At 39.3% G+C, this 26,765-nt stretch overlaps 1 protein-coding gene across 30 annotated transcripts in view; it reads left to right on the top strand.

The window, feature by feature from the left end:
* LMNTD1 (lamin tail domain containing 1) overlaps positions 1-26,765 on the top strand; it is a 314,635-nt gene that overhangs the window by 186,055 nt on the left and 101,815 nt on the right. For 15 of the 30 annotated variants that reach the window (XM_074357488.1, XM_074357490.1, XM_074357489.1 and 12 more), the window contains one exon: positions 22,310-22,827. The exons of the other annotated variants lie outside the window; for them this stretch is intronic. The gene's annotated coding sequence lies outside the window, so the exon portion shown is untranslated. The remainder of the gene's footprint in view (positions 1-22,309; positions 22,828-26,765) is intronic. 30 annotated transcript variants of the gene reach the window in all.

The raw sequence follows: 26,765 nt of genomic DNA, 5'->3' as shown, positions 1-26,765 counted from the left end.
GTTTTCTGGCAATGCTCTGAATGTATACAGTTCGTTAGTGGTGACTTCCTTCTACCTCGTCTTTTGTCAGGTGTTGTCTTTATTTTTCTGCTTCCTAGAAATGTGAAACTGTGTAAAGTTTGTTTTAATTCAGCTCAGTTGATGCGGTGCATTCATTATTCAAGCATTTTTTTTCTCATAGCTACCTAGGACACTTGAGGTATAGTTATTTTTCACTAAAAATAAGTTATTTATATTAACATATAATGAGCTTGTCACTGTTATTTTTAAATTAATTAATAAGTATTTAAATCTCAGTTTTAATTTTTAACATGATAAATATCAATAGGCATAAATTGATAGAAGCATCTCTTTAGGCTATAAACTCTTTGGGATCCTTAATTATAATATAATTACTATATAAATAAAATAATGAGTATCAGCAACACAGAAAACGTTGTAATTAAGCCCTTGTTCTCGAGAACTTCAAATGGAGCAAGGAAACGGTATCAAACCAAAAAATGTATAATATGAAGAAAACAAACAGGGTAAGACACAGAGAGTTGGGGGTGCTGTTTTAGATAGAGTGAAGCCTCCCTGCTAAGGTGACGTTTGAGCAGAAAGATGCATCAGGTTTGGAGGACGGAGGGAGGACGTTTCCAGGCCGAAGGACCGTTAGCTGTAAAGGCCACGGAGCGAGGAGTGTTTGGAGCTGGAGGCACAGCACTGACCCAGTATCGCTCATTTGACTTCTCACTGGATAGCGCGGCAGTTCATTATTGCCCTTTTCGCATGGCTCTGAGCTGTTCCTCTCAGACGTGTTTTCAGTTTATGGAGACTAGAAAATGTAACTTCACCTTCCTTACAATGTCTCTGGTATTCTCCGTACTCCAGAATCCCTGCGCTCAGCCCGGTGTCTTTATGAGGCTGTCAAGGGGCGTTCAGAGATGGAGTGTGGAGTGGGAAGTATTCACGCTTTTGGTGGATTGTGTGTGCTGTGAGGCTTTTGTGCTTCCCTTACCTGCCTGATACTAAAGGAGCACACTTCATAACCACTGAAAGAAAAAGGGGTGTGGTGGGGAAGGAGGTACAGAAATTTGTCCTCAGAGTACCGATTTCCAGGGCCTGAGAGCCTGCTCCTAGCGTGAGAACGAGAACACTTCAGGCAGTGTTTCTGTAGGTTTTGCAGTAGCGATGGTCTGGGACCCAGAATTAGTTGGATGACTCCAAAACACGGATTGGGTGACTTGTGGTCTGTGGGTTGATTAAGTATGAATCCGTGACCCAGCTCGCATGTGAAACAGCCTTAGAACTACCTTCTCTATAACCCATAAAGCAAAAGGAATTGTTCATTGTTTTAACTGGCAATCTCATTGGGAAAGCTGTGAAATTCTTGAGAAAAAGGAAGTTAACAAAGTTTGAAAATTCACTTAAATGTTTGACTTCTAAAAAAACGGATGCTCCAACTATCACTAAGTCGTGTAAGATTAATTAAGGAACAGATGGCCCTGAAGGCTCTGGATTCATTCTTATTTGAGGCTCAGGATGTACCTGATTTAATTTTCATTAGGTATTTTAGGACACGTTTAGCATGTAAATTCTTAAGGTGTTGAGTTTAAATAGTGTGGTCTTTGGATCTCTGGGGATCCTGCAACATCAAAACTATCTTCAAAATGATGCTAAGATGTCTTCTCTATTTACTGTTACCATTTGCGCTGATGGTAGGGGGATCTGACGGTGTCTTTGCAGGAATTAAGTAGGTGGCAGCAGACATCGTGTTCTTCATTGCCATGCACTCACAGTTTAAAAAGATGCAAGTCTTACTTAACAGTGTCCTCGATGAAGCAGTAAAACTTTATTATATCTCAGCTCTTGAGTACACATCTCTTAAGTATTCAGTACACAGTAAGCCCTTCTCCTCATACCGAAGGACAATGATTGCATCATTTCAGTTGCAAACTGGACAACATTTTTACTTAAAGAATAGCTACAAACTATCATTTTTTTATCAAAAATGAATGAATGAAGTGGGTCTGTCACTTCCAGGAAAACAACTAAAATTTGGTACCAGTGATAAAACTTAAGCTTTCAAATGAAAATTCAAATTTTGGAAAAGTTTGTATCTTGAAGTTCCTGAAGGTTAAAAGAGATTTTTAGGGCGACATTTGTGTTTGTTACGTAGATAATAACAAATGTGATATTTTGCTTATCCTTAAGGTCAGGTGTCAACATTTGGAAGATGTGCATAACTCAGTGAACCAATATATTTCAAATGATCAATGCATGTTGATACAAAAGCAAGCATGGATAAAAGACCCATTCAAAATATAACATAGACCAGTGAATTTTAATGTAACACAGTATGGGAAGTTCATTGATATGGTTTCAGATTCCACATTGTAATAAACCATTAACAAACTAGTACTTGTCAAGTTTTAGTGCCGTATCAAAGAAGAATATCCACAATTATCTGAAAGACCATTACAATATTCCTTCTTTTTCCAACTACATATCTTTGTAAGCCCAGATTTCCTTAATATACTTCAACCAAAGCAACACATGGAAATAGAATGCAGAAGCAGATACATGGATCCAACTGTCTTCAGTTAACCCAAACATCAAAGATATTTGTAAAATGTAAAAAAAATGACTCCCTTCTTTACTGAAACTTTTGTTTTGGAAAATATAGTTATTTTTCACTAAAAATAAGTTACTTAGATTAACATATAATGAGCTTATCACTGTTATTTTTAAATTAATAAATATTTAAATCTGTTTTAATTTTTAACATGATAAATATCAGTAGGCATAAATTGAAATAACCATCTCTTTAGGCTATAAATTCTTTTGGATCCTTGATTATATAATTGCTATATAATAAGATAATGACAATCAGGAACAAAGAAAACAATCTCACTTTCCCTTGTTGGAATGAATGAATACATAGACAAGAGGATTCTGTATATGCATGGGTACATATTTAGATAGGTTCTTTCTCTGCACTTCAGACCTTGGGATCAGAGGGTTGAGTTAATCGCAAGCCTCAGTTCGCGATTAATGGACCCTGTGAAGCTCTGGTCCTGTTTTACTTAAACTCTTCTGACGTGTTTGCTGTATATTCTTGTTGGTTTTTGCACATGTACTTGTAAAGCACAAATGATGGTTGCATGTTGTACATATATTTAACTTACGTAAATGTGATATGTTGTGATTATATATATAATTTTCCTCCTATTTTTCATCTTAGCACTGTACTTTAAAGATCTAGCCACCGCGTGCTAATAAGAAAAGCCGCACAGACAAATCATCTGACTTACGTACATTTTTCTTATCACGTGCGGCTAGAGATTTTATGGCAGAATTACAGAATTTTGCCTTTTAATATGACAAACATGAAAAAAGCCACCTCTAAGCTATAAAGTTGATACAACCAAGTGCAAAATGCCTTTACCATCTCTCGCAAAGACCGCACCACTGAACGGCTTTTACTGATGATCTGTGTGGGCCGTGTGCTTGTTCTCACCGTAAGGGTTCGAATAAACAGGAGACAGACTGCAGGGCTTCACAGCCTTGACCCCACAATTGTGTGATCTTAGGCAGGTTAGTTAATCTCTCTGTCTTTTAGTCTCAGTATCTGTAAAGTGGGGTTAATCGCAGTACCTACTTCATGGTGTTGACATGAGGATTCAGTGAATTAATACTTGTAAAGTGCTGAGTGTGTGGAACACAGGGAATAGTATATGGCGTTTGTGAAGGGAAATGAGGTGAAATGAATGACAACACGCCATCTGACAGTATCAGCTTGTTCCTGTGAATCATAGTCTGCTCTTCCCGTTAAGAGCATTTCTCCCTTCTATCTTCCTGAGGAAATGTTTCGGTGATAAAAAGTCACTGAATGATCATGGATAGAGGTAGGAGGATCATACTGTTATTTTTATAGGCATTCAGTTTTCATATCTTGGAAAGAAATTTTAAAAGCCCATGAAATGACATCACCTCCTTTGAAATTTTTATATAAATTATTCCAGATAGCTATTAGACTCTCAGTGTAAGAATCAGGAGCAGAGATTTGTGGGTCAAGAAGCTTCATCTGCATCTAGACTAAGAAAATAAAAGGACTGCACACTTCACATCAAATATAGTAAGTTGCCCAGCTCTTCAGGGGCCACAAGCCATCCTTTTGCCCCTCATCAGGACTCCTATGACTTCACTGTTCTCTCCTGGCCATGGAAAACAGCATTCCCAGCATTGGGAGTTGTGAAGTCAGAGCAGATGCAAAAGCCTCCAGGTGCTTTCCATGACCAAGTAATTCCTGGCAGAAGGCAGGACATCTTTCACTGCTTTTATCCTTATCACTGACCATGATGTCATTTTGGAAGCATTAACTGAATATCAGAAAAAGATGAGCATGTTTAATGGGATTTGAAGAAGTCTTTCAAATGAAAAACTGACGCTGGGATGAATTTCTACATTTGAAAATCAACCTGAATTTAATTGTTCCAGACTGTTTTCCATTACAGGCCGTTGCTAACTTCCTTTCCAGGAGTGCTTGTAATCACTTACCTTTCAGACTGGGCACCCTGGGACATAGCCAGATTAACTCTGAGCTGTGAATTTTACAAATGCTCTTGTTTAACATATAATCAATTTAAATAGAGCCATTCCACAAAATGTGAACATGGTAGTTGGTAGAATTTAATTTAATTTAATTTAATTTAATTTTATTTTATTTTATTTTATTTTATTTTATTTTTTGGATGAAATGGTGTACAAGAATATGCTGGCTTTGACTTTCTGGGTCTTTGCACAGCCAGCAGTCTGGCAGAATAATCACTGAAGTTCAAATTAGAGCCCCAGATGGAAACACAAACTGGGGCCATCACTGTGCCTTTTTCATGTTTCGAAGCTCAGTTCTGGACAGAAATGTGTTTCCTGTTAAAATGTAATCATTTCCAATTCCTTCTGATCACTGGATCATATTGGAAAGAAACAGCCTGAAGACTACAATTGCTTTTAATTACCACTGAATGTTGATTAAAATGATCATTTCCTTCCTATGCATTTGTATTTTTATAGAACAAACAAGAATACAATAAAGACAGGGCCTCTTTCTTTATACTTTAAGTATCTTTTGAGAAAGGTCTTTGTTTGACATTACCCTCTTGAGGTTAGAATTTCTTTGTCGGGATTGGACTTTCCCAACTTGCTTCACCATGGATTGCATAAAGAGCCAGGGCAGTTTGATATCCTTGAATGGTCACGTTTTAAAATTTACTGACACGACAATGTAAACTGACTATCTACTTCAGTTTTAAAAAATTAGGTGGTATTTTTAAAGAATTCAGTAAAACTCTGAAGAGTTCATGTGCTTCTCTAAAGAATTAATACTGTAAGATACTTTGGACAAGGTTTTTTTCCTAACTGCAACATACTCCTACCTCCCCACACCATTTTGAAAATGAATGTACTAAGATCATTGAGAGAGACAAGTAAACAAACCACTTTTACACTAAAGTCGTGGAATAGTAAATATTTTTAAATTTACATTAGTTTTGATCTTTATATATTATTGAGATGCTGTAAATAACAACTATTCCTCTTCTTAGCTGAAACCTGAGAAATTTTGTGGTACCCAAATTTTGCTCAAAATAGAAAATGAATGGCAAACACAAAGAGATCTCAAGCCTGACAGGATTTCTCCTTCAGCATCTCGAGTCTGAACAACCCATGTGGCTAATTAAGTAAATGTACCTGCTGATACTTTTCTGATTATTTCAAGACTTCTATCCCAAATTAAATAAAAATGTCTCAGGAAATTGATTCTATTGTAGAAATACACAATCTCTAAAATAAATCCTGTATTTGAGCTTCCCAAGGAAACACTGGCAATAAAGGAGATTTATATGCATGTCTGGCAAGATCTCATAAAGCAGTAGGTTTAATCAATCCATAAAATGTTAATTAATAGTATAAGCTGTGGAGTCAGAGATGCCTAGGTGGTTCAAATCCATCGTTACTAATTCTGTGACCTTGGGCAAATAGCTTCTCCGTGTTTAAATTTTCTCACCTGATAAGTGGCTAATTATAGCCCCTCCCTCAAGAGTTCTGGAGAAAATTAAACCAAACACAATGAAGTGTTTGGCAAAGCAACAGAAACATAGTTAGTCCTGAATAACAATTGTTGTTAACTATGCTTGGGTATGTGGCAGTACACTAAAAAGAGTAAACTATTGGCCCTAGCTGCAGGAATATTATCCTCTCACTGAATTCTTGACACATATACATAATAAGTGAGATAGATATATATATTACAAATCAGGATATGATTCAGTGAGCCTAGTAAAAGCCTCAGGACACTAGAAAGACATTGCTGTGGAATGCAGTGGTATGATAAGGTTTAATGCGGAGAGAGGATTTGAGCTGGGCCATAAATGAAATGTAAGATTCAGATATTGAGAAAGGAAATGTGGTTTGTTCCAAATAGGAACAGTAGAGGGAAAATGGTCATGTGCATGGGACTTCAGGGGATGCCTCTGAGACCAATGGGTATACCCGTTTGACTACAGAAGATCATCTTTGTAAGAAGGAGTATGAGAAGATATGGAAAGGTAGATTATAGGGGATTTTTGAGTAAGGGAATGAGATGGTAACAGTTGAGGAATATTTTATTTGGTTACTTCTTGTTAGATGGGCTGAAGGACGGGTTAGATGAAGGAAGAATGATGAATTAAGAGGTAATTTACTTGTAGACCAAGATGGAGGTCATGAGCTTGGAAAGAGAAGACAATTAAAACAGTAAATTAAATGATACATTTTATAACCATCACCTGGTTCAATCCTGCTAACACCCTAAAGAATAGATACCATTATTTTGCCCACTTTATTGATGAGAAAACTGAGGCTTTTAAGGTTAAGCAATTAGTCTGAGATAACACAGCTAGACAGTGAAGTGACAGGATTTGAAGTCTGGTTTCCTGATTCCAGAATTCAAGCACTTAAGCATTGCACAATGCTGCCTGCTACTTAGGAGAAAATTGTTGCCTCAAAACTTGTATAGTATTTACCTTACACAATACAGTTTCTTTTTAGATCAAGTCCCAGCTTGATCAATACTGTGGAAATAAGACCAATCAAACGAGAAAAGCAAAGTGGGAAAGCTTCATAGAGGAAAAAAGGAAGGGCTGCAGGTGTGCCCTGATTTGGGGTCGTTGGCGTGGAGAAGCTGTAGGCAGGCTACCTGGAAATGGGGCATCTTATGTGATTGGTTGACTTTCTCCAGTTGGTACTGAGTTGGGAGTGGGGGAAAAAATGAGGGAAGCTGTCATTTATTAATAAAGTCCTGGCCATTTGGGGCTGATTGTCACAGAAGTTATTGTTTAGTTTCCTGGATTGTCACTAGAGATAGCAATCTGGTTTCCTCTAGTCTGACTTATAGTCGGCTGGCTTCCTGGGTTGCTTGTGATATATAAGGGGGTTGGTTTCCTAGGGAGGCTGGTACACGTCATAGATCAGAGTTCTGTTTTTGTATACAGTCTGGCCATTTCCTGTTTGTATATATTCAATCTCTCAATACTTTTTTAGGGTTTAATTGCCTTCAAGCTCCTTAGGGTACTTTCTGATTCTGGAGAAAAACATTATTCAAGATATAAATGTTAGAAATTTAATCAAAAACTTATTTGGCAGTGCTAAACTGAAACTGAATATTTGAGGCTTACAGCCGTGCAATATTTTATCCCAGCACCAGCAGTGTGCCAGTCTGCACGTGCCTGCTTGTGTATCCCAGCTCAGCTGCATGCCCACCCTCTCCCTGTGTTCTCCTTGTATCACAGGGGAGGAGCCTGGGAGCTACATTTCCCAGAATCCCTAGCTAGCAGGTTTTAGGTTAGATTCTCTGATGAGAGGTTCTTCCTTGGAATATAGAAAGGGGGACAAAAGAGGAAAATCCATTATTCTATAGTGGCAGCCATGGGCAGGCAAATGGGAATTAGTGAATGGTTCATGCGAGGTTTTGCCGGTGGCTTTTAAGCAACCTCCTAAGAATCTCTCACTTGGCAAAAACAGCTGTCAGTGGAGGCGGCTTTCCTGGTATGTTTGTGATCCTAGATTCCCTGAAAGCTTGCAGGGGCTTTCCTGACCTCTGCTCTCCCAGCCCTTTGAATGGTTTGGTAAATCTTTCACTCCCAGTGCTAAACCATGTTTTATTTGAAATATGTAGAGTGATTTTTGTCTTTCTGCCTGACCCTGACTGGATGATCAAACACTCTGCCAAAAACAGGGGTGTACATATCCTCTGAGAATGTTCTGGATGAGAAGAGTATATGCTTTATTGTTAAAGAGCTAAGACAATTGAGAGAAAAAGTGAACGTTTTAGGTCTCATGTATTATACTTAGTGTTGTAATGTGGGCGTCATTTCTTATTTTCTTTAGCTTCCCAGGGTTCAGCACAAAGCCTAGCACAAATTAATCCCTCAGTAATGCTAAATCAAGTTGATTTAAACAAACAGATGAACAGATGATGAAACAGGAATTCTGAAGCAAACCAAGGCAGAAAGGCAGCTGATCAAAAATGAAAGTGGGTATAAAAAAGGAAAATAATAAAATCGTAAGTGACAGCAAAAATATATCCTGCTAAGGCCCTTCTACAAAGGGGAAATTCAAGATCAAAGCATTAATTAGGCATAGTCTTAGAGAATTATCCTATGGTTTATTTCTGGTTGTGTTTTACCTTTTAGTGCTTTCCCTCACATTCCTTCATGTCTGTTTCTCTTAACTCCTTCCAGACTAATCTCAAATCCATTCACTTTCTTCCGTCTCTATTTTTACTATCCTAATCCAAGCAATGCTTATTTCACTGGACTTCGGCAGTAGCCTCCAAATTGGGCTCTGCTTCCACTCCAGTCCCCTCCGATTTATTCTCTAGAGCTGCACCATCCAGTACGGTGGCCACCAACCACACGTGGTTAGGGAGCCCTGGAAATGCTGCTCGTGTGAATTAAGATGGCATGTAAGTTTAAAATACATACTGAATTTCAAAAACAGTATGGAAAAAATGTGGATGTCAACAATTTTTTACATCGATTATGATAATGATCTGATAGTTTGGATGTGTTAGGTTAAAAAATATATCAGCAAAATTAATTTGACCTCTATCTTTTTACTTTAAAAAACGTGACTAATAGAAAATTTAAATTTCCTATATGGCTGCTCTAGACAATAATTAGTGATTTTTTAGAACAAAAATTATTTCATATCATACCCTGCTTTAAACCTTGCCCATAGGATAAAAACCGAAATGTATACTGTTGCCTTCAAGCTTTGTCTAACCTGGCCCCTACCCACATCTCCGGACCCATCCCATGCTCCTCACCACTGGTAACTTCATTCTTCTTGCAGGTTCCTCAAAGACATCCTTTTCTTCTTAGCAGCACATGTGCTCTCCAACATGAAGTGCTTTTCTCACTCTTCACATGTCTGGTTCCTACTTAGCCTGTAGGTCTGAGCTGAAATGTTACTACGTAAGAGAAGCACTACTTGGTACCTTGTCTTGTTCAGCACCGGCTGCCATAACAAAATACCGCAGACTGGGTGGCTGAAACAACATAAATTTATTTTCTCAGAGTTCTGGAGTCTAGGAGTCTGAGATCAGGGTTCCAGCATGGTTGGGTTCTAGTGAGGGCTCTCTTCCCAGTTTGCAGATTGTGACCTTTTTGATGTGCCTACACGTGGCAAAGAGAGAAAGATAGAAATCTCTCTAGTGTCTCTTCTTATAAGGGCACTAATCCCATCATGAGGTCCCACCCTCATGACCTCCTCTAAACCTGCGGATCTCCCAAACACCCCATCTCCAAATACCATCACATTAGGGCTTACAGCTTCAATGTATGAATTTGGGGGGAGACAAAATTCAGTTTGTAGAACTCCCCAGCCTATATTAGATTCCTCGTGATTGTATCTAACAGCAGTATTTTTCATCCTGTGTAACCTTTTTCATAATTTATAATTATATACTTATTTAGTTTGACAAAGATAGCATAGCTGAGTTCCTAATCAGTAAATGGTCATGCTAGCAGTTTTTATTGGGCTTATGTAATTTCAGAGCCAGGATAAACCTTAGATGTCACCTAGACAGATCTCCTTGTTTTAGGTATGAGAAGACTAACACAGTTGTACTTTGGGAAGTGGAGGGGATTCTCTTTTCTGTGATTTACTTCTTATAAAATTGGCAGCCTTTTAGACTGAGGAAGTGTAAGAGTGACAAGTGGCATGAGGGGACCTGCTGCCCTCCTCTGAGCCATGCACAGGTTTACCGCGTACTGTGGCATGATTTAGCTTGAACCCGCTCTGGAACACTGTGCATGAGGAAGAGTGGGAGAGGATGAGCCTCTGAGTTTCAAACAACCCTGGGCCATCCTCTGCTAATTCCAAGTAATGCAATGATTATTTTTTCCAAATAATTCAAACTGTATCAAAGGAGTAAAAATTGACTGTGGAATCTGTTATCTCTCAGTTTTATCTGAAAGAGTCTTCATTGAGCCTCGATTTTTGAAGGATATTTTCACTGGGTATATAATTTGAGGTTGACAGTCCTTGAAAGAGATTGTTAATTGTCTTCTGTCTTTCGTATTGTTGCTCCTCTGTATGTAATGTGTCTGCTTCCCTCTGACTGCTTTTTAGATTGTCTCTATTGCTGGTTTTCAGAAATTTGATTATGATGTGACTTGCCATGGTTTTCTTTATATTTATTCTACTTTGAATTTGTTGAATTTCTTGGATCTTTGGGTTGGGTTAATAGTTTTTTTTTATCACATTTTTAAGATGTTTAGCCATTCTTTATTTAAATTTTTTTTTATCCTTGCTTTATCTTACTTCCTCTGGGATTCTAGTTACACATATATTAGACTATACTGTCCCACAGGTTTTTCAGTCTTTTTCAATCTTTATGCTTAATTTTGGATAGTTTCTGTTTCTATGTCTTGAAGTCTATTTTTTTTTTTCTTTCTTTAGAGTGTCTAATTGCTGCTAAATCCAGTCAGTATATTTTTTCATCTTAAATAATGTAACTTTTTATCTCTAGAAATTCCATTTGGGTCCTTCCTGTATCTTTTACTTCTCTCCTTATCATGACTGTGTTTTACTCTACCATTTAAACATATAGATCATACTAATATTAACCATTTTAACACCCTTGTCTGCTGGTTCCATCATCTCTGTCATGTCTAGGTCTGTTTCTCTCAGTTAAGTTTTCTCTTGGTTATGGGTCATATTTCCTGCTTCTCTGCATCCCTGGTGTTTTTAACTGGATGGTAGACATTGCAAACTTTATGTTATTGATACTGGGTTTTGCTGTGGTCCTATAAATAGAAATTCATTTTCTTCTGCATGCCACTAATTTACTTAGAATCAGTGAGTTCATTCAGAGATTCGGTTTTAAGCTTAGCTAGAGTGAATGCAGAGTAGCCCTCTGTCTAGGGTTAATTTAGACACACTGCTGCAGCCTTCTGAGGATTCCCCCCAAAACCCTGTGCATAACAAGATCATTTTACTCTGGCTGGTGGGAGAATGAAACATTCCCAGCCAAACTATTACTAGGCGTTGTTTTGCAGATTCTTTTCTTGATGGCTCTTCTCCCAGCCTTGGGCAGTTTCCTCACGTCCATGCGCTGATTAGTACAGAGCTAAAAGACTCAAAGGGAGTGTTTTGTGGATTTCTGGGGTCTCTCTCTTTTCTCTCTCGCTCTCTCTTTCTCCAGCTGTCTTTTTTCTGGTGCTCTGCTCCATAAAATCTAGTCTCCTTGGTCACCTTGAACTCAATCTCTGTATCCTCAACATAGTGAGACCACTACACTCTCTTTGGTCTCTCCCTGCTCTGTGTCCTGGAAACGTTCTCTAGGCAATAAGACAGTGTAATCCTAGGGCTCATTTTGTTTGTGTCCCTTCTCTTAGGGACCACTTTTCTATAGCATCTGATGTCTAATGTCTGAAAACTTTTTTTCTACATATTTTATATTTGTGTCACATGAAGGATAAATAAATTCCCTGTTACTCCATTATGACCAGAAGCTGAAGTCCCAAGGTGTTTGTTTTCTGAGAGAAGACACCCTGTCTTTTGCGCCTCATAGACTCTAAAGAATCTTAGCACTCAAGGGACTCCCAGAGGTCACCTAATTTAAGTCATTACAGGTATCTGAGAAGCGATGCTCATGCATGCACAAAAACACACAAAAAGACTTCAGGCTACAGGAAGGCATTTTATCCCAGCTGTGTGTATTCAACAGCAGTCACACCACAACTGTCAAAGCCAAATTGATCAGCAGTGGCATTGTGTTCTGACAGTTCTGAACACTGTCACCAGTTAAGGTGCTGGCAGTTACCTATGTAACAACATAGTTCCCCAACTGGGTTTAAGGATGAAAAAAAAATCAGTTTATTTCTGTTGGCTGCTAGTTTCCATTCTTACCCGGTGTTTGGACTGTAGGGCTGCTATTCCCTTCCAGGAACCATTTATGTAACTGGATGACTCCAGACTCTCACTGCCTTCTTGCTGCTTTTTCCCTCTACAGACACCTTGGTGATAGTTTACTGATGCTTATCTACCTGTCTCCTTGAAAGCAACTTCAGTTTGGTTTAAAATACACGTGAATCTAAAATCTCTTTATTATGTATCCTCCCTGTTCACTACCCTGCCTCCTGCCAGATGGTACTCTCTTTAATACCAATTTTTTTTTAAGGGTTTCAAAGTAGTCCACTAAAGTGGAAACTTGAAACTTCAGGCTCTTGTCAAATGCTGCTATTGAAAGAGGACCTAGACTTGGGAAAGACGTGCTCTTTCTTTTTTCTGTCGTAGAAAACACCGTGATGCAAAATGGATTTCCATCAAAATCCTACTTCTAACTGAGATACAGATCAAATCCATAATTAAAGACTTAAGTAGTATGATATTGTGATATAATAAGAAATATATATATATGTATATATATGGTCTTCATCCTGTTTTTTTGGCTAAAGCATTGGTTTAGTTTCCTAAGTGAGAAGAACTACAAAAGCTTAAATAAGTGTGTTTTGTTATTTATAATACGCTCCTTTCAACCACACCTGAGTTTATGTTAATAAGATGACTCCTGGAAAGCCCCTAAGGACAGGGGCTGATTGTCAGGGGAGCTGAACAAGTGATTAGATGGTTGGAACTTTCAGCTCCACTTCCCAACCTCCAGAGGGGCTAGAGAGGGACTGGAAGTTGAGTTAATCACCAACGGCCAATTATTTAATCAATCATGCCTATGTAATTAAGCCTCCACAAAATTCCTAATCAAAGGGATGAGGAGAGCTTCTTGGTCAGTGAGCCCGTGGAGGTCGTGTACTAGGAAGGGCATGGAACCCCACGTGCCTTCCCCCCACCTCAACCTGTGTGTCTCCTCCATCTGGCTGTTCCTGGGTTGTGTCTTTTTTATAATAAATTGGTAATCAAGTAAGTAAGCTGTTTTCCTGAGTTTTATAAGCCGCTCTAGCAAATTATCTTATCAAACCGGGGTGGAGGCATGGAGGTTGGTTTCATGGAACCTCCAACTTAACAGTCAGCCAGAAGCACTGGTGACAACTTAGACTTGCAGTTGATGTGTAAAGTTAGGGAGTGGGGGGTAGTCTCGGGGACTGAGCCCTTCAACTGTGAGATGTGATGCTAATACCGGGTAGATAGTGTCAGAATGAGTTAAATTATAGGACACCTAGTCCAGAAAGTTGGAGAATTGCTTGGTGTGGAAAACCCACACATCTGGTGTCAGAAGTGAAGTGTTGTGAATAGCAGAGGAGCAGTAGTGCGCATTTTCCATTACTAAAATATATATACATAACAGACTAGTTTAAGATAATCACAAAAATCCTTGTAGGCTTTATGATTCTTTCCCCAATTCCTGCCCTCTCCTTTCCAATATGTATATGTTTTAGAGATAGTTATTATGGTATCAATTTTTTAAAGAGAAAGTTAACACAAAATGAGAAAATAACTCTACAACTCTGTGGCTTTTCCTGTTTTTCAACCCCTACCCCTTTTACAAAGATCTTTCTTTTCTTTTTGAAGTATAGTTGATTTACAGTATTGTGTTAGTTTCAGGTGTACAGCATGGTGATTCAGTATTTCTGCAGACTATACTACGTTATAGGTCATTACAAAATCTTTCTTTCGATTACTCAATTGAGGGACTTTGGAGAAAATTTAAATTAAACTGTGCGTTAACCTATTGTTATATTTTATAAGATCAGCTATTTCTAATGTGAAAATTTGAAACATAATTTATATTCACCAACAATTTTGGATTCATATATTTTATTGAAAAATGAGGCTCTCTTGAGCACTATGTACAACCAGTCCTGTTCAGTACCAGTGACTCACCTCTTATCAGCTCTTTTTGGACAAAAAGATAAAGTTAGTAAAAGAATTTTTACAATGTCCCTAACTATACTACATAAAATTAAATTTGAAGAGACTGCTGTAACACAGGGTGCCTGAAAATGTCTATTGTGTATGATAACACGAATGTATGATGGGTATTTTAGTCCTAAGAATTACTGTTTTATGAACATACACTCTGCTGTCTGCTTATGTGTGTGTGTATGTGTATGTGTATATATATGTGTGTGTGTGTGTGTGTGTGTGTGTGTATATATTTTATGTTTATATTTTATATAAAATATGTTTTTATATATATAAAATATATATAATTTTATATATATAATATATGTGTGTGTGTATGTATGTGTATGTGTGTGTATATTAGACTGCAATTAGAATTATAACCCTGGAATTTCAAAAAGCTGCATGGAGTTAAGGTCTATATCATGGAAGAGTGCCCCTTTGTCGAACCTAAAGCCACATTAGGGCTTAAGGCATTGAGATTAAATTTCTGTCACTCAAAATGGGAAAAAAACAAGAAAGTGACCCCTATTTAAAGGTCTGAAACACTGAGGAAGACTACAACCTATTTTTATTGTATCTTTTTCAAGTCGGGTGTTATGTATGAGCACCCCGTCTTTTCAAAAGGAGACTTCAAGCCAACTCTTGTATTAGACCATTTCTTGCCAGGTTTTTTTTTTTCTTTCAGTGCAGTTGTGGTTTGGTTTTCCCCATGTACTGTCTTAAATGAATTGTCAGCAAAATCCAGTCTCAATTACTTCACACCTGAGCACTGTTATAACTCTGTTTCTCTCTACTCCATCTCATCACAAAATCCAATAATAGCTATGAGGTCTGTTCTCATCATTTGTCCTTCTGTCAGCAGCCTTTTGGTGGCCTAAGGGTCCAACTATACCACTTTGGGGTAGATCCGAAGCTGTTTGTTTCACTTTGGAACCTGCGTCAGAATATGTCAGGAGGCAGGTGCAACCCCAGGTTGAAAGCTGTGTATGATACCCTTTCCTTTTAAATATGCAGCAAACAACTTGGTACAACCACTATAGAAATTAGATGCATATCTGCCTTCAAAAAATAATGTTCTGATTATTTTAAGGGTCAGAAAGTTACAATGCTTGTTAATCCAGGTCCTCCCAAATGTACATGCCAAAATCAGATTAAACACATAAGAATTTAATTGAGAAACTGCCTGTGGGAGAAAAGGTGAAGGGAGACAGAGAGGACTCAGAGATCCTTCTGATCACAATGCAAGTACAGTGGCCAAGAAGAGGGAAGGGAGGTTGGATGGAAGTATCTTAGACTACATGCAATCCGAGAGGGTTCAGCAAGGCCCTCGGGGAGTCCCCAAGCCAAAACTGGCCATGGGAGGAGTCCTCAACTCGCAGGAACGCCTGTCTTGGCATCCCTGCTGTATCAGTCCTTGCTGGAAACAGCCCACGGGGAGGCCTGGCTTCAGTGCAAACACAGGGCTAGACGGGAGAGTACTGCAGCTGGGGCCTTGGTCAAGTTCTCTGTGTTTAGAGGTATGTGAGGCACATTCTCGTGCCCACTACAATAATTTTATTAAAATGTTAACTATAGTCTAGGATTCAGGAATTAGTTTCATATAAATTATCCCAATCCACCCAGTTAATAATTTCTATCACAGTAGGACTTTTATATTGTTACTCAAACAAGATTGGAAACAACAGAAAGTAAAACAAGTAATCCTTAAAACAACTTGCTTCATAAGTTGGGAGCAAAGGACTCTTACTGCCAAGGTCCCAGCGATGAGCTCATTTCATTCACACCTTGAATCTGACTGTGTTAGGGCTTAGGCAAAACCAGAAATACATTAGGCTACGCTTGTTTTCTTTTGATGACAGAAGTAAGCTCTAGTGGGAAACTCAGGTGGGAATTTGTAACTTGCTTCCCTGTACACCGAACACTCACTGCCATGATGGGTCACATCTCCAATTATGAGTTTACAACAGGATCAGAAATGCAGTTCAAGGAGATGATTCTTGTATTAGCCTTCCCTAACGTAGAGGACTTAACATGAAACTGACTCGGTCAAAGAATTTCTATGTCTGGCTTTAATAATATGGCTCAAATATTCTGAAATAATACTGGGACGGAACGCAAAGAATTCAGAAAAGATAGCAAGCCTGTGCGTTAGACTAAACTAGATGTTTCCACGTACCTAACATCGTAGGAAGATTGTTGGCCAGGCCTTAATAGAGGTCGATTTAAAGCAGAATTATGATTAGTCTTTCCTGAAGCGCAGTATGTACTATGAGTGCACTCATAGCCCAAGAGAATATTAGAAGATAAACAAACCTTTATTTTAATAATTAAAATATTATCTTAATGTGTTTTAGAAAAAAATATAACTCATCCATTGAAACCTTGAGTTTACAGAGAAGGTTAAGTTTTAAAAAATTAAGACAAATTTACATAATAATGTGTTGGTAGGCAGACATGGTAAAAATTAAACAGTAATGATAATGTGGGTAGGCTGGATAATGACTCCCCAGAATATCCGTATATTAATCCCAGAACCTCTGAGTGTTACCTTAGATGGTAAAGGGGATTTTGCAGATATGACTAAATTAAGGATTCTGGGATGAGGAAATTATCCTGGATTATCTGGGTGGCCCAATGTTGTAATCACAAGGCTTCTTCTAAAAGGGAGGCAGGCGAGCCAAAGACAAAGGAATAGAAATGACAAGGGAAGCAAGAGGTTAGAGTGACGTGAAGAAAGGGCCACTAGCCAAGGGACACAGGTGGCCTCCGGAAGCTGAAAAGGGCAAGGAATGAATCCTCCCTGAAGCTCCAAGAAGAAAGCACTCGGGCCGACACCCCGATTTTAACCCCGTAAGACTCAGTGTAGACCTCTGACCTCCAGAACGGAAAGAGAATAGATTCCTCTTGTTTTAAGCCATTCATTCTACGATAGTTTATGCCAGAGGAAATAAGCAGCTGATACAGATGGTAGTCAAATGACTGAAATTTGTGAGATATTGCTCGCGTCGGAGTACAGGTGTTTAATACTGTTGACCAAGGCAACAGTCATAATGTACAGGTGCCAGGCTTTGGGGTGTTTTGTGTATTCATCATTCAACAGGTATTTCTGCAAGTTGTTCATTGCCCTGTGTGTAATTCATCTGGGTCTGAAGACTTGAAGTCATTTTTGTAACTTAGTGATAATAACGATAGTAATTAGTAGCATTTACTGAGCGTTAGGCAGGTCAGGCATTGTTCTAAGGACTTTATACATATTGTCTAACTATGGAATATTATCTCAAATCGGGGATAGATTCTGTTGTCATCCCCGCTTTATAGCTTGCCTCGCTGAGGAATGGAGACGTGAAATACTTGCCCAAGATCACAGTTCCAGAATCGGCTCTGAGCCTATAGGTCTGTCTCTGTCTGGAGCCTGGGTTTTTACCAAGTTTAAGGAGATCTAGATTTCTCTCCCCATTTCCTTGTGATCAATCTCCTGGCTGCAAAAGACAAAGCAAAATAAGACTGGAATAGGCATGCCTTCCCTCTGCCATCTGATGACATTTCGCCATTTCCTACCCATACATGCTGTCAGTTCTGAATGCTCGTCACACATTATTGACTAATACTGTGTTTGCTAAAAATTTCCCTGATAGGACGGTACTCCAAATAAAAAAGCAATATCAAGTAAAACAGTATTTTAGCAACACTAAACAAAAATCATGGAGAAGTAATGTAAAAATGTAACAACTCAGTTCAAACGCCATTCATTTCTCTCACGGAAGCTTAGACTGGTCTGCGCTTTTGTCCTGGCTTTCTGGAAACGCAGCAGAGGTTTTCTCCTGCACTTAAGCACTTTGGGCATCAGGTCTCTCTTCCGAAAAGTTGAAATTGGACTGGAAGATCTCTAAGGCTTCTATCAGGTCTTAAATTCAGTGACATCAAAATATATGTTTGTTTGTCTTGGGGAAAAAAATAATTCAACAGAAGCCTGTCTGTTAGTATAACACGGGACCTTGATTTATCAGTAGCTACCCAGTCGTTTCCGACAAGTGCCTGTGATACTGGACCTACTGTTGCTCCCGTGGTCTGCTTACGAAAGGGGCTCCCTTTCAGTGGGGTGGGACCATTTTGCTGTGGTTGCTTGAACGGTCTACCTTGCTCCTGTGAACTTCCTGCCTCTTGGAGAAAATCAGTAACTGAGTTCTCATGTCTTGTTTTAGCTCAGTCTACCACAGTTCTCCAAATACTGCCTGCTTCAACCACATCAGTTATTAACATCACTTAGCTGGCAGGCTCAGAAATGTCCAAAGTTAAGAATGTTGCAGAAGAAATACATGCATTAGATATATAGTTAGACTAGGTGACGTCTTAGGATGACCAGCTGTCTCAGTTTTCCAGGGACTACCCCAATTTTAACACTGAAAGTTCCCAAACCCAGAGATAATCCTGGGAAAAACCAGCATGTTTGGTTGCCCTTTCTGAGGTCCTTTAAATCCTAAGACTCTAGATGCAGTGTTGCCCAGCAGAATTTTCTGCAGTGATGGAAATATTCTATATCTACACAATCCAGTTCAATAGCCTTGTATGGCTACTGAGCACTTGAAATGTGTTTAGTACAAGTGAGGAACTAAAATTTTCTTCTTTTTTTTTTTCTCTTTTCATTTTTTTTAAATTGAAGTATAGTCAGTTTACAATGTTGTGTTAACTTCTGGTGTACAACATAGTGATTCAGTTATACATATATATATATATATATTTCTTTTCATATTCTTTTTCATTATAGACCATTACAGTGTATTGAATATAGTTCCCTGTATTATACAGTAGGACCTTGCTGTTTATCTATTTTATGTATAGTAGTTAGTATCTGCAAATCCTGAACTCTCAATTTAATTCTCCACCTTTCACTTTCCCCCTTGGTAACCACAAGTTTGTTTTCTATGTCTGTGAATCTGTTTCTGTTTTGTAAATAAGTTCATTTGAGACATTTTTTAAGACTCCACATATAAATGACACCATATGGTGTTTCTCTCTCTCTTTCTGGCTTAATTCACTTAGTATGGTAATCTTCAGGTCCACCTATGTTGCTGCAAATGGCATTATTTTATTCCTTTTCATGGCTGAGTAGTATTCCATTGCATATGTATGTTCCGTTGTGTATAATATCTTCTTTATCCAATCATCTGTCTATGGACATTTAAGTTGCTTCCACATCTTGGTTATTGTAAATAGTGCTGCTGTGAGCATTGGGGTACATATATCTTTTAAAATTAGTTTCTTCTGGATATATGCCCAGGAGTGGGATTGAGGAACTAAAATTTTAATTTAGTTACCTTAAATTAAAGTGGCTACTGTATGGGACCACTCAGCTCTAGGTGATGTCATGAAAATGGTCACTGGTGAGACACTCAGCGTTGTAGCCCTAAGGGAGTTGCACTGAAGAGTGGTACGATCACACACTTATCTGACACTCAAGCCCCAGCTTCATGTCCTGTATCCATTGTTATACTGACAAGGAAGTATACAAATTTGTCCAGGATTATTGATAAGACCTACCTGTACACACTTGAGGTCAAAGGATAGAATGGCCCTTAAAGAAACATGTGATTTAAATTGTGTAGTAAGTCTGAGTTTCAGTAGGTGAGTAATCGCATCCACATAAAAGCACTCTAATAGTTAGAACGCTGTGGATTTGCCACTGTGATGTAAAAGCAGTTGTGGATTTTAGGTGTATGATAAGTGAGCCCTTTTTTGACCTAGCCTGGTGGTTTAGTGAAGTTAGGGGTATTATACCAAATAAAGTTACGACTTGGAATGAAGACTGATTTAAAATTCTCCTCTCTAAGAGAAACCCAGGGAACCGAAGTCTGCTTCATTATATCAAAGTGAGCAGTCAGCAGAGAGAAAAACACAACATATTACAGCCAAAAGGAGAAAGGATTTTCTTGAATTGTAGAACATTGACACCATACATCTGTTCGACATCAAAACTGTTGGTTATAAATCTTGCAGATAACTGATCATCCCGAATCCACAAAGGCACAAGTTGAAAGAGAAGTTGGAACATGGGAAGAGGCAAAGAAACTCCACAGCCCCTTCACGAACTGAAGCCAGTTACAGTGTGACATATATCTTATAGGTTGCTGCAGGACTGGGCTGTCTATTTAAATGCTAACCTGCAACCTGGCGTATTCCTAGGAATTAAAGTGCTGAGGCAGGCGGCAGTGCTGGAAATTTCAGAGTGTTGTTGAATATTCAGCATCCACGTGCTAAAGAGCTCAGGTAGACTTTCAAATGTCAGAGAACAAACCACAGCTCTCACTATGCTCTGCTGTGAATTCTTTGGCCATGTGCCACTTTCTGAGTTTTCAAGCGATTTTTCTTCATTTGTTCTGATAAGTGAAACAAAAGGTCATTGCCTGTGATTTATACATAGGGTATTAATTAAAGGCAAATTCAAAAATTCTTCTTGGTTAAAAATTTTTTTTAAAATCTCTTAAAGTCTCAATTATCCTTCAGCTGTGAGAACTGAAAATTGTCCAGCATTTAAGGTGAATTTTAGGATTTTTTTCTCATTTTCTTACTCTGTATTTTTTTAGCACATCCAAGCCATATTAATATAATTATCACTATGCCAGCAATAGGCAGGCGCTTTGAGAGGTAGTAATAACAGTTATTAAAATTGGTGCCTTGAGAAAAGGAAGAAGCTGACCAAAGGCTGAGAGTGAGTTTCCCGACGGTCACTATGTGGGGGAGTATCATTGCTGTATGGATAACCGCTGCGGTCTCCAGAGAATGTGGGTTCTTGGTATTCATTCAGCGTGTCGGTCTTCCACGTGTCGGGCACGGAGCTAGGTGCTGGCGATGTGCTGACAGTAATACCAGTGAAGGCGCGTGTGCTAACTGCCCTGTGCGTAGAACTAATATTTGCTTTACAGATATTAACTCATTTAATCCTGTAAAATTATAAACATCCTCATGAGGTATTTATGGATGGGGAAACTGAGGCATGAAGATTATGTAACTTGGCCGAGGTAATGAAGCCCATAAACGGTAAAAATGGGATTCAAACCCAGATAGTCTAAACCCATATTCTACACCATTAAAACCACCATACATAGTGCCTTAATCTTTAATGTTACCTTCTAGTAACACTTTGACCAATACTCTATTCCAAATTTCTTGAAGTACTTGTGTTTTTTTAAACAAAGTCCTTGCTCTCACTAGGTGATAAATGCCTTCAGGTTTTCCTCATGGTGTGGCAACTTGCCTGTGTGGGATATTCCATAAACGTCTGCAGTGCAGTGTAGTGTAAGGGGGAGGGTTTTGGAGCCACAGGAACTGGGATTAGACTCTCAGTTCAGCCACTTCCTCAGTGCATGAATATAGTTTCTTCATCTGCAAAATAGAAATAATGGAGTTATTGTGGGGATTAAATGAGATCATGCTGTAAAGTTTTTAGTATGGTACCCAGCGCATAACCAGCTTGCAGTAAATGCTCACTGTTATTGTTTGAGTAATTTATTTGTTTTGAGCAATCATTAAACATTACTTCCACTTTAAACTAGAGATGAATTTAGAAATATGGAGTCATAAAGACCTAAGAGGATCTGGGCCCAACCTAAGCTGAGGGGGAGGTCCTGTCCGACAAGAACCCTGATCATTCAGTGTCCACTCAGCTCTCATCATATGGAGCTCTCATCCCTGCTCCCTCCCTCCCTCCATCCTGTCCTTCCTTCAGTTGCAGACTCACTACTCACCATTCACTCCCTCAATATACTTTCTATTAAGCACCTGCACGTGTGTCGGGCTCTGTGCTAAGGACAGAGTCAGTGCTGGGTTTCCACTCCTGACTCAGTTTATGCTGTAGCAGTGGTTCTTGGAGTGTGGACCCTGGACCAGCCGCATCAGCACCCATTGGTGTGATATTTCATTTCAGGTGCTAACTTGACTGGGTCATCCAGTGGTCTAGACGTTTGGCCAAATATTATTCTGGACGTGTCTGTGAGCGTGTCTCTGGATGAGATCACCATTTGAGTCGCTGGACTGAGTAAAGCAGATTGCCTTCCTTAATGTGGGTGGGCCTCAGCCTATCAGCTGAAGACCTGAATAGAACAAAAAATCTGAGTAAGGAGAAACTCCTCCTGCCTGACGGCATGAGCTGGGATACCAGTCTTCTATTGCATCTGGACTTAAACTTAAAAACCAGCTCTTCTTGGATCTCAAGTCTGCTAGCCTTCAGACCAGAACCTACACCGTTCGTTCCTCTGGTCTCCAGCTTGCTGACTGCCGACCTTGGGATTTCCTAGCTTCTGGAATCAAGCTTGCTGACTGCAGACCTTGGGATTTCCTAGCTTCTGGAATCACATGAGCCAGTTCCTTTCAGTTCGTCAATTAACACTATTGGCACTGCCCTGAGAGTGAGGCCCTGCAGTCTGCGTCTAGCCAAGCGCCCAGGTAATTCTGATGTTCACCAGAGCTTAAGAACCCCCATCCTCGAGGCACACATCCCTGATTGACCTGACTAGTCAGGAGGGCGGAATTTTGACACCAGCAGTTAACCTCCTGAGTCATTACTAACTTGCAGATATCAGAGATGAACGTTGCTTCCCTAAACCAGCCCATTTTGACAGCGTGCCTTCCCTTCAGTCACAACCAGGAGGCCCTGGTTGTCCGATCTCTTAATGAGCTTAGTGTATATAAATATAAATGTAAATCTGTTGGATATTTGTTGTTGGTGTTGTTCAATATGAATATATTTTAAAGACTAAGAAACCAGTAAGAAAACTCTCCTCATATCCTTCAAGGATTCTGATTGCTTTTACTTTTAGTGTGTGATGGACACAAGCGGGCTGCAGGGACAATAAAATATTTTTACACCACACTGCATTCAGCAGAGCCTGCCAGGGTTCCACAGTGCACCCTGGTCTGTCATTCCTTCCCCGTGATTACACATGCAGCCTTGGGGCTCTGCAAGGACAGTCAGTGGTGCCACGTGAATTTGCCTTGTACTGTGCTACCACCAAAACACTGGCACTGTTCTCTGGGCTGTTCCGGGCTCCTGTGAACTGTTGGTGGTGCCTGTTCACCATTTTCATTGAAAGTAAGAGTCAGTAATGGAAGTCATAGAATTTTTTTTTTTTTTTGGCTCAAAGAAGATGATTCAGAAAGTTTCATTTCTTTCCTAACAGAAGGGGCACTTAAATAGATAACAGGCCATTTGTGTCAAACCCACTGTACCAGTATGTGGTCTATGTACAATGTACCCACAGAGGTAAGACAGACCTCAGTCAAACAGCAGGCCCAGGAATTCTTTGCGGACAGAGCAGCAGTCTATTTTTCAGAAAATACACATAACAAATGGACTGTAACATGTTATGGGCTATTAATCAAATAGTCCAATCTTACGTTATCTGTCATCACCCACAAACACTCGTTGAGAGCTGCTGTGTGCAAGGCAGCGTCAGAGGGCGTGATACACAGGCACTCACACGCACACCTTAAATCATCATCATCACCACCAAGTATGTATTAGTGCTGACTGAGTACGAGCCAGTGCCCCAGGCAGTCGTGCACAGACATCCCCCAAATAAAAGCCGTTTGTTGAGTGCCTCTCAACATCAATATGAGGCAGGCATATTTGTTACCATTTTATAGATGAGAAGGTGACATACAGAGTTGTTAAATAATTTCCTAAAAATTGTTTGTTTTGTGAAATGGGAAAACCAAATCTTAAATCTATGTCTTCCTAAATCCAAACTCTCTAAGTTTTTTCTCTGCTTCCAGAAGTTTTCATCTAAGTGGTAAATCAGAACACATATGTTAACAAAAACAAAAACAAAAAACCTCAACACCAATGCAGATCTGCAAACACCAAGTGACAGGCAAAGGGTAGGAAGAGTACATGTCAAAGAAACAGACAGACATGGGTACTGCTCTGCCAGGTTTCAGCCAGGAAATCAAAAACCACACCAGGCATTTCAGCAAAGAGATTGACTAAATGGGTATTGGAGGACTGAAAATGCAAAAGGCAGGCCGGCAGCTGCCACTCCCAGACTGCAGGAGCAAAGACAGGAGTTGGAGTTAACAGAACTTAAAAGCTCAGAGGAGGCACCCTGCCTAGTTGAGCCAGTCCTCAATAAATGCTAATAATATTATTATTTTGGGACAGGTTAAGGATGCTAATGGCTCTTGCTTGGTAGGACTGCCTGTATGCAGAGATGACATCATTCCTACTTTTTTTATCTGAAAATGCTCTTTCTTGCATAAAATGGATTTGACAGTACATACTATGAAATCTAAAAGTCTTAGAACACTGCAGCAAAACACTCCTAAGATATATAAAGAAATGAACAAAAACCAAACAAGAATTTGCTCATTTGACATCAACATACTGGGTGCCAGCCGTACACGTGCCAGACCCTGAAACCATGCTGGAAATACCACGACAAGCAAGACAGACATGGGTCCTGTCCTTAAGGTGGTAACAATCTAGCATAACTTATTTAATTTGATCCTCATAGTCACTCTGGGAAAGGGTATTATTATTATTATTATTATTATTATTATTATTATTATTATTATTTATTATTATCATCATCGTCATCATCCCTGTTTTTAAGAGAAAACTGAAACCTCATGAGGGGAAATGTCACTCCTTACGTAGCACAGCAGGAAAAAATTGGGGGTTCTTTTCACCATCACATAATGATATGTTGACCTAGTCCTTCTCCCAGGAAGTGTATCTCACGCTGATAATGGAAGCCTATGGGAAAATGTGCTTAATAAACTTGTACAAGGGTCAGCTTTTCTGGAACACGTCTAGCCTGTGAAGTAAGACTGAGGATAGATCTGGAAGTCTCTTCCCAAGTCGAACACTTAGGTCTGAAATTTAACAATTGGGTCTCCAACCTGCTCACCTCTTACTATTTGTTGAGTGTGAAGGCTGCAAATTATATCTTTAATGCCCTCCGACCTCTACTTTCCACCTTCTTTATGACCCTTTTGGCCCCTCCTGTCCTCCAAGAGGAGACTTTACTATGCTGATACGCCTTGTGGATCTCCAGGTAGGGGAACAAAGCACACATGGGTTCTCTTCTCTTTCTACCCACTTATTTTTTTTTTCTCCCATTATCTTTTAAGCAATGTCTGCTTAGGGGTGATTTGGTAACAGTTTAAAATGATTAAAAATTTCAAGTCTCAAAGAAAAGGAATTCTGAAGTGGCACGCAAGGCAGTAGTTGGTTTTATGTACGCACTCTCCCCTCATTCATAGCACTCATTGGCTTTCTGCTCTTTGTTTTAGCTTTGTTCCATTAATCTCTCATGAAGCAGTAGTCACTGGAATAAGATATTCATCTTACATCCCCACCAGGAACTTCTGAGGTAGTATGGCAGGTGCCTTTCATCCCCAAGCTTATAAATCCTTATGACAGTCCCAACAGGTAGATAGCTGGTATTCAAAAGGGGGAAACAGAAGTTGCCTTTAAATCTCCTTCCTCCTCTACCTTCTTTTTTTTCCTTAATAACAACATGGAAACTTAATCAAGTAAAAGATTTAGAGATAGATTAAGTGAATAAGTCACCCAACTAAGAAGCACTGGAGCTAAGATTTGAACCCAGAGCTCTCCAGCAGCAAAGTCTGTGCGTTTCCACTTATGCTAGCACGCCCCCACCTTTATACAGCCAGACATGAACTCCATAAGCCATTAATGTTATCCCACCAAAGACACCCATGATCAAATATGTTTGAGAAATAGTTCATTTGTTTGATCTCTTTGGAGATTCATGGTGTATATTTAGCAAATTAAGATGTTAAATAGGACTACTGAACAGGAAAAAAGAACTATTTAGCTTAATTTAGCCTTAAGTTTCTGTTCCCTTCCTGGTTTAAACACTTAAAATACTTGCTGTAAGATGGAGAAACAGGGCTCTGCACTGCAGCAGTCAGAACAGCGAGAAAACCAGGACAACTGCTAGACTTGGATAAAAGGCCTCCCTGTGGAGCCAGGGTCACTATCTGGGTCAGGATGATCTGCTAAAACCTAGAAGGCAGTGTTAATTACGGTCTTAGGAACAAAACATGTCATGTAGGGGATCTAAAAGCTCCTTTCAAAGGGAGAGGGGTCTAAGTGGAAAGGATCCCATTTAGCTGAAAGTACCCCTACAGTGTGCTAAGTGGATAGGAAGAGGCTACAATTAAAAATAGAATCATCAGGTTATAATTTTATATACAGTTATAATTGGGTCCTTTCGCACTTTTCAGATCCAGACTGACAAGGGAGATTGAGTCATTTCCCTGGGGCAACCAACCACCTCAGTGTGCAGGACTTTCAGTCTAAAATTGGAAGAGTCCTGGATAAACCTAGGCAATTGGTTACCCTACATTTACTGAAA

The sequence above is a fragment of the Camelus bactrianus genome, chromosome 34 (assembly GCF_048773025.1).
Source record: "Camelus bactrianus isolate YW-2024 breed Bactrian camel chromosome 34, ASM4877302v1, whole genome shotgun sequence".
Classification (NCBI taxonomy): Eukaryota; Metazoa; Chordata; class Mammalia; order Artiodactyla; family Camelidae; genus Camelus; species Camelus bactrianus.
The sequence above is the reverse complement of the archived record's forward strand: the minus strand, read 5'-3'. Positions and strand labels throughout refer to the sequence as shown.